This window comes from Vipera ursinii (assembly GCF_947247035.1).
Source record: "Vipera ursinii genome assembly, chromosome: 1".
Taxonomy (NCBI): domain Eukaryota; kingdom Metazoa; phylum Chordata; class Lepidosauria; order Squamata; family Viperidae; genus Vipera; species Vipera ursinii.
Window position 1 is genome coordinate 220,560,944 of NC_139512.1, and position 16,079 is coordinate 220,577,022.

Sequence of the window (16,079 nt, forward strand, 5' to 3'; positions counted from 1 at the left end):
TTTTGCCCCATTTTATGACCTTTCTTGCCACAGTTGTTAAAGGAATCACTGAAGCTTTTAAGTCTGTAACATGTTTGTTAAGTGAATCTGGTTTCCTCATTGACTTTGTCAGAAAGTCACAAAAGGTGGTCACATGACTCCAGGACACTGCAACCCCAGGATACTGCGTCCAAATCATTTTTTTCAGTGCCATTGTAATGTCAAACAATCACTAAACAAACTGTTGTAAGTTGAGGACTATCAGCAGAGCATTGCATTTCAAAGTGATATGCTCTTAGAAAAGCTACTAGCATACTGTGTTTCCCCAAAAATAAGACCAGGTCTTATTTTTTATTTTTTTGCCTCCAAAAGAGGCACCAGGTCTTATTTTCGAGGGGTGCCTTTTCCACAGTCTCACCTTGCAGCAGTGGCACCAACAGCCCCGCTCAGCTAGCCCACTTCAGTGGCCAAAGAAAATGCCTCTGCAGCTGAGAATGGAGCTCCAGCCTGCATTTCACCATCAGAGGCCTTCTGGAAAGGCCTCTGCAGCCAAGAACCAAGCTACGGATTGAATCTGTAGCTCAATTTTTGGCTGCAGAGGTCTTTCCGGAAGGCCTCTGGTGGTGAAATGCAAGCTGGAGAGTGCTGCAGAAGAAGTGAGCTGGCGAGGCAGGTGTCAATTCATGGGAGGCCTGGCTGCAATTGTAAGCAGGTGTGGGGTGCATGGGGCAGCTTCACCCCCTCAGTCCCTTCCTACTTGATGTGCTTCGCTAGGGCTTATTTTTTGGGATAGGCCTTATATTAGGCCCAGCCCCCAAAAATCAAGCTAGGGATTATTTTTGGGGTAGGTCTTACTTTTGGGAAAACACGGTATTAGATTTCTCACACTGCTGAATTTTCAAAGGACAATTGCATTTTCTATGCCTACCATCATTTAAAAAAAATTCTATGGTTTTCCTATCATCAGTGAACTTCTTCATAATATGGATTAGGCAATATGGGACATATAAAACATGTTCTGGTGATGTGACTAAAACTTTCCACTGATCTCTGGAGGTGTCATATTTTTAGTCCTTCCAATTCGCACAAAGATGGCTGGTTTTCTCTCGGTAACAACTGGTCACTTAACAACCGGTCATTTAGCAACTATTCAAAATTACGACACACTGCCAAATAGCACTTATGACTCGAAGTTCTGATGTCCAGCCACCTATAGTCACATGATTGCATTTTGGGTGCTCAAGAACCAGCCTGCATTTACAGTCATTTGCAGCATCCCATGATTTATGTTTTGTGCTGGAAAATGGCATTTATATGCCACTGTCAGCAAAAATACACATTGTGAACAATGGATTTGCTTAACAATCTCAGCATTCACTTAATGACTATGCTATTAAATTAATAACTGCAGTGGCCACTTAAAAACCCACCACAAAAATGTCATAAAATCTGGTTGCTCACAGGATAACCCATTTAACAACCAGCATAACTTTCAACCATAATTCTAGGCTCAATTACGGTTGTAAGTTGAAGATTATTTGTATGCTTTTTCTTCCCACTTTCCAGCATTTATCTGACCCTTGCCAAACTTCAGAGAAAATAGACTAGGATGACATGATTGAATTTGGATCACTGAACAGGAGGCAGATGAGACATACTTGCTCCTTGTAGCCATGAGGGTGATTATTTATTGATTTATCAGTCAAGTAGCTGTAATGGTAACAGACACTAAGGACTTAGAAAAGCTCACTTTTGATGGAGCTCTTCTAGTTCTTTGATTATAAAAATTATAATTAAATCCTTTGATGACTTGGTTGACTGAGCTGAGTTAGTCTAGGTTGAAGCTAACTTCCTTAAAGTTGGCTGGGTGATTTGATCTGATTTTCCTGTTCACATCCTGACCCACTAGCCTGCCCCCATAATCTGCTTAAATGTGTTGTGTAAATAGGACTAGATAGCCATCAGATTATGAACAAGGAGAGAGAAATACTCTCTCTCTCTCTCTCTCTCTCTCTCTCTCTCTCTCTCTCTCTCTCTCTCTCTCTCTCTCTCTCTCTCTCTCTCTCTCTCTCTCTCTCTCTTCCTCCCTCCCTCTCCCTCTCCCTTTCTCCCTCCCTCCCTCCCTCCCTCCCTCCCTCTCTTTCTTGAAACAATTCTTCACCTGGACTGATGGTATGTAATTTGTGATTAGTTGTCACAAAATTTGGAAAGGGATGCACTTTATCTCAGTATCCATAAGAAGTCAAATTGTACATCAAGACATTTGAGTTTGGGCTCATCTTATACAAAAGCATGACCTGGTTTATTTGGATAGAGAAGGTTAACTTGTTTCATTGAAAACAATTGAAACAAGAGCCAAGGATTGTTTTGAAAACTCATATAAATGTTAACTACAGAGATATAAAAATGATGACATGCACAAAACCTGGATACAAGCTAATTGGTTATATCTATAGAGAGGTCTCGGAAAGGAAAGATAAAATGAGATAATTGGGACATTATGAAAGTGATTTTTGGATGAAAAAAGAATGCAAGGATGATTCATAATAAGGAAAGAAAAGGGTGATAAGAATTAGTGATAAATCTCTAGTAATTTATACTGTCTTGTGCTGCCATTCAATAGCACTTTGCAGATCTATCAGTAGTCAAGACAGGTTGCTTATTGCCACAACAAAAGTGGGAGTAATTCTATGATGCAATAAATACTGGGGCTTTAGCAAAATAGGATCTAATTTGGAATGCAAGAAGGAAGAGAGAATAGTAAAACTTTTCCAAGGGGATGCATGAACAGAATTAAGAAGACTCCTTGAGGTAATTCCTGATAACTTGAGGAATAAACCCATAGCGCTTTCTTTAAAGGGAGATTTCTCAGGTGGTTTCCTCCCCGTTCCCCTTTTCTCCATCTTCCTTCAAGGATGCTGCCTATAGGCCATTTTGTGGTAATGGCCTTGGGTGAATAGAAGAGTTCATCTGAACAGGCCTCTGCAGGGGTTGTCACCTGTAATCATCCCTGTAAATGGCAATGGACAGGAATGCAACCAGATAAACTAATTCCACTTTATTGTGAAGCTATATTACAGAATCTTGCAAGCCTGAAAATACACCTTTATGACCTGACAACTTAGGGGTGGTATCTTCTGAGACTTTTGCTTTGCTCACCAGCCAACTGTGGGATATGTTGTCTCTTAGGTGATATTCTCTAAGTAGCATATCTTTGCCCTGTTTCCCAAGATCTGTCCCCCATACAGTTACAGTGCTGGAGAAAGAAGAAATTCCAAAAATTGAGCCGCTGAAAATTGGCAAGTTGTCACTGAACTTTGGCAGTGTGACTTGGGAGAGGCATGTCTTATGGTGAAAAACAGCTTAGGGTCCATGCAGTCCAATAATCAGACAGTCCTTAAAACTTGCATGAGTAACTTTTGAAAATGAAAAAAAATATATAATAATCATGACAATACAAGGAATCTTTGACTTATGACCACAGCTGAGCCCAAAATTTCTGTCTCTAAGCAAGATATTTGTTACATGAATTTTGCCCCAATTTATGACTTTTCTTGCTGTAGTTGTTAAGTGAATCACTGCAATTGTTAAATCAGTAATACGGTTATTAAGTGAATCCGGCTTCCCCATTGACTTTGCTTCTCAGAATTTTTCAAAAGGTGATCACAGGACCCCTGGACACAGCAACTGCTGTAAATATAAGCCCCAAGTGTCTGAATTTTGATGATGTGGTGATGGGGATGCTACACTGGTCGCAAGTATAAAAAATGGTAATAAGTCACTTTTAGTGTTGTTGTAACTTTGAACAGTCACTAAATGAAGTCTTATAAGCCAAGGACTACCTGTACTTCTTCTAACCTCCATAAAACTCACACGAAAAGCATACTGCATAGAACATTACATGCAGAATCAAAGTTAAAATGGAAGGCCATTTCCAAAGTGTTTAAATTATGAAAGGAAAGCATATTTCATAAATGCAGTTCCATTTTGCTTTTACTTCTGAATGTGAAAAAGTTTTTAAAAAAATATATTTTTGAATAAACATAACACTTTCTTAGCACAAAAAAGGTAAGGATCTCTAGTCATCATCAGATCCAATTAGCTTGATAAACACTATAAACACTCCCACAAAAGAAGAGGGGAGTCAACCTCGTCTCCAAAGCACCTGAAGGCAGGACAAGAAGCAATGGATGAAAACTAATCAAGAAGAGAAAAGAGAAATTTCCTGGCAGTTAGAACAATTAATCAGTGGAACAACCTGCCTCCATGCGTTGTGAATGCTCCAACACTGGAAGTTTTTAGGAAGAGACTGGACAGCCATTTGTCTGAAATGGTATAGGGTCTCTTGCATGAGCAGGGAGGCATGTCAAACTTGCGATGTCACGTGACATCGTGTGCCATATCGGGACTTTTTCCCCATTGCCGGCAATGTGATGGGCACAGTTTTGGTGTGATGCATCCGGCCCGTGGGCCAGCAGTTTGACATGCCTGGACTAGAAGATCTCCAAAGTCCCTCCCAACTCCTATCCTATCCTATCCTATCCTATCCTATCCTATCCTATCCTATCCTATCCTATCCTATTAATTCTAAAACCTGTATAGCTCTAATAGCTAAAAAGAGGCAATCTTTGAAATACAGTGGACCAAATCTCTTTTGCACCAGCTGTGCTGGCACAGATATATCTTGGCTGTAATTGTTTCAACGTTTAAATCTCTTGAATCCTCTTGATTCAAATGAGTTTCAGGATTTTGTGTATAAGAAGGATTCCCTCTAAGATTGTGCAAAACATTCCAGCTTTCACATGTTCTAATCTTGGAAAAAGCATTTGATGTGGCAATGGACTGGCAAGAGCATAGAAGCCTTAGAGCATATGGCCAGATGGAAGACGATGGCCGTCTGTAGTTGTAAGTCTGCCAGCCTGCCTGATTATTGCTATTTGAAAAGAGAAAAACTTTGTTACGGAATAGTTAGAACGGATGTGGAATGTGAAGCATGTGGGTCATGCTATGCTTCACGTAAGCATTGCTAATGCTGCTGAGGCTTTAAACTACTAGTACACATCAAGTGTGGGCTTGATTGTTGCTTTTTTAATAAAAAAAGTGTATGCTTGCACATTCTGGACTGGTTTTATTGAGTTTTGAAATGTGATGCGTTCTTCATGTTCTTTGCTTAGACGCTAATATTATTCGTCCAGTTAAGAAGTTCTAGCTCTTCCCTTCCCTCCTTTTTCCTTTTCTTCCTTTTTGCAGCTGGTAGCTAACCCTACCCCAAGAAAAAACATCAGCAAAAAAACTCAACACAATTGCTTTTGATGGCCTTTCAATTTCCCTCAAAGCATGCTACATCTGTTCCTTGAATATACTGTATGCAGTAAGTGGGGAATCAGTGTGTACAAAATACAAATTTCCAAAAAGGTAATAAAAAGAAAAATAAAGAACTGGAAAGAAATATAATTTGTGTTAATTGACTTATTTTAGATGGGATTGGTTTATTTTTAATCTGGGAAATATATTAATCAAAAAGAATATTAAAAGAATTAGGTGTTTTCTTTACCCTGTAATGTGTTGGTAGAGATTTTTTTTTAAATGGAAGATTTTGATCTTCTGAGAAAAGTGGTCAGGTTGAAAATCTAAGCCAGAGGTCTTCAAATCTGGCCTTTTTATGACTTGTGGACTTCAACTCCCAGAATTCCTCAGCCAGGCATGCTGGCTGAGGAATTCTGGGAGTTGAAGTCCACAAGTCATAAAAGGGCCAAGTTTGAAGACCTCTGATCTAAGCAGATATTTCCTTGCTAAGAGCAGAGCAGTATTCCTTTGCTTTCCTCTAAGGATTTATTGGTTTTTTAAAAGAAATGTTTTATATTCATCCTCTTGAGCAAATTTTCTACCATTTCGATGGCTCTTACCACTTCACCTACTTTTGTGTTTTAGAATAGAAAGCTGCTTAATAACTCGTAATAACTTAAATCATAGCTTGATCTTCCTAGCTAAGTGAAAACATCAACCTGGGTCTCCCCTGCAGCTCACAATGATGTCCAATTCAGCTAATGTTCTTCGTTTCATTGTATGCAAATTTCTCTGCTATGACAGAATTAACTTGTTACCCTGCAGTCAATTGTTATGGCTCACAGTGGCCATTTTATCTTGGCCTATACTGGGCTGCCTGCTCTTATCTGGAAGTACCTTGACCAGTGAACCTGTTTTTATTTTCCTGATGAAACACTGGAACCCTTTTGTTTTGCTTTTTTTGTTAGGTGAAACTGACAAGTGTTCTGCCAGTTTCGTCTTTTAGTCTAAATAATCAAAATAGTAAAATAGAAGATTGTGGGGCTTTTTTTAGTGGTCCACTGGTCCACATATCTGACAGAAAGGTAATTAGGATGAAGAAGAGTTAACAGAAGGGGGCTCATGAAAATGGTCTATCAAAGATTCACACATGTAATGAAAGGAATTAATCTCCTGATACTGTGCCAGTATCAGCACACACACACACATACACACCCCTTCAGCTCATTTCTACAGCATGCTCCCGGCTTGGAACATTTTAAGCATGGTTTAAGGAAATCAGTCCTGACTGTCCTTTGGAAAGGCAGATACTGAAGCTGAAGCTCAAATACTCAAACACACCAAAAGAGAAGAGAGAACTCATTGAAAGAGACCCTGATGTTGGGAAAGATTGAATGCAATAGGAGAAGGGGACGGCAGAGAATGAGATAGTCAGATAGTGTCATCAACACAATGAACGTGGATTTGAGCAGACTCCAGGAGACAGTGGAGCAGCGGTCCCCTTTTCAGCTTTGCAAACCAGCTGGGGGGAGGGAAGGGGACAGTTCCATGGAAGTGGTGGACAAGTTTGCGCATGCAGTTTCATTTGCGCATGGGGTGGGCACATGCACCCATCGCTCAGCAAATGGAGCTTTGTGTGTGTGCTCACCCACTGCTCACACAAGTGGAGCTGTGCACTCACATGTGCTCACCCACCGCTTTCGCAGCCCAGTTCTGAATGGGCCATGGTCCAGTAGTGGACCATGACCCAGGGTTTGGGGACCCCTGCAGTGGAGGATAAGGGAGCCTAGCGTACTATGGCTCATGGGGCCATGAAAAGTTGAACATGACTTAGCAACTGAACAATATCATAACCATGGTTTGCATTGGGCTTACACTGTGGTCAAAGCAGAGGAAGAAGTTGAGATCCAGAAAGAAAGTTCTTAAGCTGGGTTCCTCTCTTGCCAATTTACATACAACTGTCAAGTAGCTTTTCAAAGGACAGCATTTAACTCTGCTTGCTAAATTATGTTGTTACTATAAACTGAGCAATTTAGTTAGAACTAAAGTAATAAACAGTGCAAACCAAAAAACATGTATAGTTTAACATTCAATATTTCCTGAAAATATAATGTTTATGTATAATTGTTAGCAATAAAGCAGGATACAATATTTTAAAAAGAACATATTACTGTATATTTAAGACTTCAGTCAAGTGCAAATCCAAATACTGTACAGTCTTTCCATTGAGCTAAACTTTTCCACTCTTTAAACATATTTTTTTTCAAAATTCATAATGAAGTAGCTGCTATAGATTAAACAACTAACATGAAACATAAGAGATTGTGTTACATTTAATTTTGCAGCTTTGGAAAGTCTCAGTTTGCCTGGTATAAACAGATGGTCTATACAACATAAAAAGATGGTTAAAATTAGCATTAGTTTCTTCCTCTGACAGCTTAGCTTTGGAATTCATACTAAATGATTGATGAATTATTACCTTGTGTAAATTCTGGGCCAGACCAATTATATATATATTGGTCTTGCATTAAGAGAGTGAAAATCACTGTATAATAATAAAAATATATATAATCTGTTGAATAATAAATGTAGGACTTTTCACCTTAGACAACTTCAAGGTAGGAAATTAACAAATGATCGAATAAGAAACAAAATATTTAGAAGACTGGTATAGCATCTTTTCTACAAATTGCTTTTTAGTCAGCTTTCTGGTGAAGAAGCATCACTCCTATAGATAGAGTTGAAGTCCACATGACTTATAGTTGCCAGATTTGGAGGGCCCTGTTCTAGTGCTTCTCTAGGCATGTCCAAGAGTTTCTGGGCCAAGTCAGTGCTTGAGTTTTGATTGACATCCTGAGCCCCAGCATCCTAAGAGGACCAGAGCTAAGATTTTTTTTATTATTATTATTGGGGTATAAGGTAGGAACCTCTGTGGTAGAGTTTGGCAGGGGCAAATGGTTTGCAGAGGAGAACAGGATGTTCTCCTTTGCATTTTTAACCATGTCATTAGTTCTTCCTGCAGATACTTCTCTCATTCGTTTCAAATGACTCTTTACCAAGTTCATCTTAGTTAATCTAGATCAACCTTCCATGCCTAATTAATATAGCAGAACTATATTTCCCAGAATTTCCAATCATTCCAATCATTATCTAGTTGGGGATATTGCGGGTTGTAATCTCCATGTACCTGTATTGGAATATGGAGATGGCCTTGAAGAAGGAATGCAAGAGTCCCTCTCTGAGGAAGATGAATGGTTCCAAAAATGTGATAAACAGGCAAAGAAGCAAATCCTGGAGTGTCTGCAGGCAAAAAAGGCAACTTGGCAACCACAACCATATGTTCATCGCCTCACCCTTTTTGCCAATAGATGTAAACATGGGGTGGGATTGTGATTGTATTGTTATGGCCATCATCTTGACCCACCGTATCCCACAGATACCCCACAGATAAACATCAAATTAGCATTGAGAAAGAAGAGAGTTGGAAAGAAACTCAAGATAACCCATCTTAATTTTGTTTGGCATAATAGGGAGCAGAGGAAAACTCTGTCACCCTTTCAAGATTCTGTTTGTATACCCTATAACAGAGGTCCCCAACCTTTTGGGCACCAGGGACTGGTTATGTGGAGAGAGGTTTTTCCATGGACTGAATGGGGTGTGGTTTTGTGTGCTGCCTGCATCCTGTGAATGGGGCTTTCCTTGTTTGTGTGAACTGGTTGCTGGCATGCCATAACCCAGTACTGATCCATGGACCAGGAGTTGGGGACCCCTGCCCTATAACAATAGTATTCTAGCAATCCTTGCATTGTCTGTTCCCTGACTGCTGTACATAAATCTCCTGATATATATTCCCTATGATTTCACATTCAATTAATGTGTCATTTTGCCTGTAATTTTGGCAATTTATTATGCTTCTTTTAAAAATATATATCACCCAGCTGGTAATTGATTAGTGAGCTTTGAAGCTTATCTTTCTAGGCTTCAAAACATCCAATCAGCTGAATTTTATTTTAAAAAACTTCAGAACACTTGCTGGATTTATAGAGAGATGAACAGGCAGAAATACCCAGATATTTAGCCTGAAATGACAGATGCTTGCATTCAGTGGTGGGATTCAAATATGTGAACAACCGGTTCTCTGTGTGGATGCCGCTTCCGGAAGTCCATTCTGGGCCTGGGCAACAAAAAAATAGCTACCGGTTCTGGCGAAGTGGTGCGAACCAGCTGAATCCCACCACTGCTTGCATTTGTACAACTTGCAAAGAAAGAGAGGGTTTTGTCTCTCATGGACAAAAAATTGCCATCTTTATGCAGCAGAATCTAATTGTATTCTAGGAGCACAATTCAGGTCACACTTTACCAAATGGGCCAAGAAGTAAAACAGTTCTAGTTGATAATCAGAATTGGCATCAGAGATTCCTGTAAAAATGAGCTGCTTTAATCAGAGATGAAGTTTAGGGTGGGACGATGGAGCACATAAATTTTGAGATTGCAAATGGAGCCTTCCACAAACAAAGGAACCAATATAGTAGAGCAAAAACTAAACTGGACTGTTGCTCTCTTTTGGGGGGAGGCTTCTATTTTTGTTTGTTTTGTACCTGAGAATGTAAATGGTTGTTTTCCAAATGTGGACACATACACATCGTTAAAGTGGCTTCTTCTACCTTCTTTCACTTCATTTTGTGGTGTTGGAAGAAAAGTCTTCATCATGGTTCCATCCAAGCTGGGAATAAACATGGTGACTGCTTTAGGAGGAAGGTTGTAGTTTATTGAAGAGGTGAGCCAGACAGGAAGATGATCTGGCAGAAAAAATGACTAAGCACATGTAGGGAGTGGGTTTTTATACCCTCTTGAGCCTTTTGTTTCGAGTGATTTCCTGTTCCTGTTTGAGGCTATTTCTTGTGTCATGTATTCTGATCTGAGTCTGGGTTTGTCCTTTGGCATCTGTGGGATAACCCTATTATGTCCTGTCTTAGAGTTCGGGTGGGGTATGTAGATTTTAGGTGTCTTTGTCTTCCTAAGCTTCTAGCTCCGACCTTCCTGGATTTACACCTGCATCTCTATAGAGCTGGTCCCTGCTTGTGGAAGGGAGACCTGGGGCTATTAAGAAAACTGGGCATGCTTTCCTGCCTCTTCAAGATCCTTTGAGGAAATATATTTTTCTGCCCTTTTAATATTTTCTTCTCTGGGGGGCTGACTTCCCACAGTGGCATCAACAGACCATGTCAAGACATAGGGAAACAGAAGTAGGTTCCAAAATGTAGCATCAAGCATAAAAATATTTTTAATCTTTTAACAATAAGCAGGAATTGCATGAATATTTGCTAAGGTTGCCAATACTAAATGAATTAATAAATGGGATGCTCCTCCAGTGAAATCTGGGTCATTGGGATTGCATGCTCAATAAAGGAAACACTGGTAGGAGTCCTTCTCCTAGGAGCTACAGCAATTTACAGCCTTCATGGGGGATTCTTCTTAACACTGCAGAATTATCATTTATTAAATTTGTGTAGTGCCCAGTTCCCAAAAATATAGCAAAATATTGGCCCAAGATAAGAGCAAATGTATACGTGCTATCTGAATCTTGGCGAATTAGCTAGGTGTATAACTGAATGTGTGCAAAAACACCAAGAAGCAAACACACCAGGTACAAGATGGACCTTTTCAGGAGCCTTTAAGCTGCAGTTAGGAATCTGTCCTTCTCAGCCTGAAAAATATTGTTTCCTTAGCCATGAAAGTCAGCTGGGTGACTTTGAGCTAGTCACTCTCTCTCCACCCAACGCCCCTCACGGGATTGTTGTTGAGGGGAAAATAGGAGGAAGAAGCCATGTTGGATATGTTTTCCACCTTGATTTATTTGTAAAAATAATAAAGACAGGATACAAATAACTAAAATAAAAATAACATGCAGCCCTGCATTTTAAAGTTGGCTGCCTGTCAGTCTCAGACAAATGCAAACAAAACCATCATCAAAAAGCTTCAAGACTTTAAAGATGAAAGGGTTTCTGGCTTGGCAAGATAACTGAGCGGCACAGAGGAAAAGTTAGTTAGGCAAGGGATCTAGTGTGGATTCACTCTTTGCCCAGGCTTATTGCCTGGCAAATAAAGCTTGGAAGTGCAAAGATTTTTTTCTGGCATAAACCCCACAGAGTTCTTGAAACTAAGCTCAGGAAGTTCTCACCTCTGAGTACCAAATCAAAAAAGTGGTTAAGAGGTAGCTCATACCTGGCACAAGCTTTGTCATGCCAGAGAAACCGCCTCTGTTCCACTTTTTTCCCCTGTATACTTTTGGAAATTAATAGGGCTGGCAACAGAAGATGGCATGTATTATAGGGGAGAAAATAAAGCTAACAAAATGGAGACCGCACCTTGTCCTGTCTGTAAGATATCACCAGGGTCAAAAAACCTCCACTTCCTCTTTGTTTAATCCCACCACATCCAGAATTGACTCTCCCTTCCCCAGACAACCCCACCCCATCATCCCATCTAAACCAGGGGTGTCCAACCTTGGCAACTTTAAGACTGGTGGACTTGTGGATTTCAACTCCCAGAATGGATGGCTGGGGAATTTTGGGAGTTGAAGTCTTAAAGTTGCCAAGGTTGGACACCCCTGATCTAGAGCAAAGAATAGAAGCTTCCTCACTAGCTCACAGCATGGCCCAAGAGCAACCCTTAGAAGGAAATTGCAAGCAAGAGAAAACCCAATCTTCAATCCTCCATCAGTTGATGATCTCCACATTCTATCTCTTTTTAACAAGGGTCTTCCCCAGCTTTGCTGTCCCCTGAAAGGCCCACTTGCCTAACAGTAGAAATAACTCCAAACAGGTCAGCCAATCAGATCCCTATGATGTCCCATCTTGTGGCCCTCAACCTCTACAAACATTTTTGCTTTTCTGTTGTTTGTAATACGGTAGAATCTTGTAAACACCCAACAATCTTTGCAGTACACTCAGTTCTTCTCCTCAGTGTTGTGCTCCTTCTTCAGACTGGATCCATGACACTATTCACCTTCATTACAGTCCCTCTATGTACAACTCTTGTTAAAGGCCTTCACATATTGTCACAATGACCTGGATGTGGCATGGAAGGATATATTGATAAGGGTGGTTGGATCCTGACCTGGGCCCAGAAACTTGTTTTCCTATGACAGAGCGGTGAATAGGCATACTAAAAGTTCTGTGTTACCATATATGTTAGTAAAGTTTCAGTTTGGATTTTTTTTTAAAAATGTAGGAAATTATAAAACAGCTTATCCCATGGGTGTCAAACTGCCAGCCCACGGGCCAGATGCGTCATGCCGAAACCGTGCCCACCCAATTGCTGGCAATGGGAAAAAAGTCACGATACGTCGTGACACGTCACATGACGTTGCAGGTTCGGCACTCCTGGCTTATGCTCACAGCACCTGTAGGACCTTCCTTTCACTAATTTTTGTAATTAAATCATTTTTTAAATAAAAATGTATAAATGATCACAGTAGATTGGTAAGAATCTCTTTTGTTTTAAAGTGCAAATCGCTGCTTTCAATCTTTGATGCAAGCTTTTCTCTGATTCTGTTTTTTTAAAAAAATGCTAATTTTACCAATATAAACGGTTTGCATGCAGTTTTAGCAGCATTTGCTTTTCTTTTAGATGCATTTTGACTTTGGGTTTTTTTTCCTGGATTTTTGCTAATGTTCACCAGTAGACTCGGTTGGGCAAAAAACAGTTGCAGAAGGCTTCTGTCTCCCTAAAACATCTACAGTATTGCTGCTTGGAGTGGTGCTTCTCAACCCAGCACTGCTTTGAATTGCTCTTCCATGCCACTCAAGTGGATCCCCTCCATACTGTTGTATATCAGATGCTTAAGTATGGCAAAAGAAGTGGTAGAACTTTTGGCAAGGTAACATATTGTATATTTCTATTGCCCTCTGATATTTTAAAATATCATGTAGAACACCACCCCTGTTCAGGTATTCAGTCTGAATATATCACCCCACAGTATGGGGTGTGGGGCAATTGCTCGGCTAATCCTCAACAGAGTTTTCCTAGAAGATAGCAAACTGTCGTTCCTTAAGGAAATGGTATGAAGAAAACAAAGCAGGTGAATTGATTTCATCCTAGCCCAAGTGGGGTATCAAGTCATCATAAAAGAAGCAGACATGTTTAGAGAAATAATTTTCCTTTGAGTTCCATTTATTCATCTAGAAAATAGGAATAATCAGAACTTCATTGATGGGACTTCAAACTGTGATGCAAGTAAAGTATATTAATAACTGCAGCCTGATCAATAGTGATTCACTCATGCTTTCATGTCCAGTTTCAGCCTGAAGCATTATGATGTGGTTGTATAAAATAAAACACAGACATGGGGAAGGGTGGGGCAGGGAGAGAAAGCAGTCCTCTTTTGTGAAATCCTGCCTGTCTTTAAAGAGTGAACAGGTAGTCTTCAACGTACGACCACAAATGAGCCCAAAGCTTGTGTTATGAAGTGAGAAATTTGTTAAGTGAGTTTTGCCCCATTTTACAACTTTTCTTGCCACAGTTGTTAAGTGAATCACTGCAGTTGTTAAATTAGTGATACGGTTGTTAAGTGAATCTGGTTTCCCCGTTGACTTTGCTTGTCAGAAGGTCACAAAAGGGGATCACGTGACACTGCAACCATCATTAATGTGAGTCAGCTCTCAGCTGAGTCAGCTGTCCAGCATCCAAATGTAAATTACGTGACCATGCAGTCATAAGTGTAAAAAATGGTCATAAGTCACTTTTTTTCAGTGCTGTTGTAACTTCTAATGGTCACTAAATGAACTGTTGTAAGTCGAAGACTACCTGTAATCTTTTGGAAGGTAAGGGGGAAAAAATTACAGTTTTGCCTCTCTTTATCCCCTCTGGACAGAAAAAAGTAGTTGTTTGCCAAACCAGCAGGGAATACCCAAATAGATCACAAGGTTTGGAACTATCCTATTTCAGAATAGAAATGCACTACTTTTATCTTCAATAGCCTACAACTGGAGACTAACACAAAGACCATGCTGTCTCTTGTGGGCTTCCTCAGCCCTTAGGACCTTCCAGATGGATCCTTCTCGATCATCATCAAAGTTTTGTCTAGAGAGGACCCAGGTTGGAGGTGCTACAATGCTTCCCAACTTGTGTTGGGTAGAAGAGAGATGGATGGTTTAGAACAGGGCTTTTCAACCAGTGGTATGTGTACCACCTGTGGTACATTGACAGCTGGCAGGTGGTACGTGACCATCCTAGAAAAGTGGTAGCAGGGGAGGGGAATGAGCTGAACCGGTGGCAGCACCACACAAGCCTGAGCGAGAGATGTCTGGAGCTGCAGGGCTGTCAGGGCTCAGCTGAAGTGCCAGGATCAGCGCCAGGCTCCAGCTGGAGCTCGGCGCTGACCCTGGTGCTTCTGCTGAGCCCAGAAGAAGTGCCAATCAGCTGGAATGTTGCAGCATCTCCAGGGTCTTGTGATTTACATTCAGATGCTTGGCAACTGATTCATATTTATGACGGTCACAGTGTCCCAGGGTCATGTGAAGTGACCAAAACCTGCTACAACCACCCAGCAGAGGGGTGGGGGGAATAAAAACCAAACACCCCCCCCACACACACACAGACCACCCCCGCTGCCAATCCTCAACAGAAATTCTCACAACAATGAAAACCTCGGACAGGAGGAAGAGCGCCACTGGGCAGGCAGGCAGGTGTCTTGCTCGGTTGTGGCTTGGGGGGCAGTCTTTTTAGTGTCATTGTAACTTTGAACAGTCACCAAGCGAACTGTTGTAAGTCAAGGACTACCTGTACTTCATCACTTTTTTCCTTTTTTTTTTTCATCATCAAGTTTTTGAAACCTTGCTAGGCGACTGGTGGTAATCAGATGTTGCCATATCCTAAAAGTGGTACAATGGGTGAAAAGGTTGAAAAGCCCTGTTTTAGAAATAGCAAATATGAATAAATAAATACAATTTCCAGTATTCTGCAGCCAATATGATTGTCACTAAGAATTTGGGGAACTGAAGTCTGTAGCAATAGCACTTAGCAGTAGCATGTGGACTTATATGCTGCTCCCATAGTGCTTTGCAGCACTCTGTAAGTGGTTTATAGAGTCAGCATATTGCCCTCAACAATCTTGGTCCTCATTTTACTGACCTCAGAAGGATGGAAGGCTGAGTCAAACTTGAATTCCTGGCTGTGAGCAGAGCTAGCCTGCAATACTGCATTCTAACCATTGGGCCACCATGGCTCCTATATCTCAAAGTTGCCCAGACTGGTAAACACTGGTATAGGTGTTATTCCTAAGCTTTGGAAGTGCCTAAAAATTACTTTAGTTCCTTCTTTTTACCATCTTTCCTCCGCCCAGGAAATTACTTTTATTTAGACATACCTTTATTTCTAAGAGGCAAAATGGCTTTATTTCAGAAGCAGCATGATGGCTCAGCAGTTAAGACACTGGGCTTCTGAGTTGGAAGGCCGACAGCCCAGATTCGAGACCCCAGCCTCACATGACGGGTGAGTTCCAGTCCTTGCCCATTTCCTGCCAACCTTAGCAGTCCAAAAGCATGCAAATGGAAGTAGATTTAACAGGTACTACTTGGGTGGAAAGGTAACAGCGCTCCATGACATCATGCTGGCCACGTGACCACAGAAATGTGGGCTCAATGTCTTTGAAACAGAGATGAGCACTGCCCCCTAAATTTAGCTATGACAAGAGAAGTTAAATCTGCAGTAACTCCTTCCCTTTTTATTTCTAAACACATTTTAGGAGATTAATTTTGGGGTGGGGGGGCACCGAAGGTTTTTGTTGTTCTTACTATGTGTTTTCATTATGA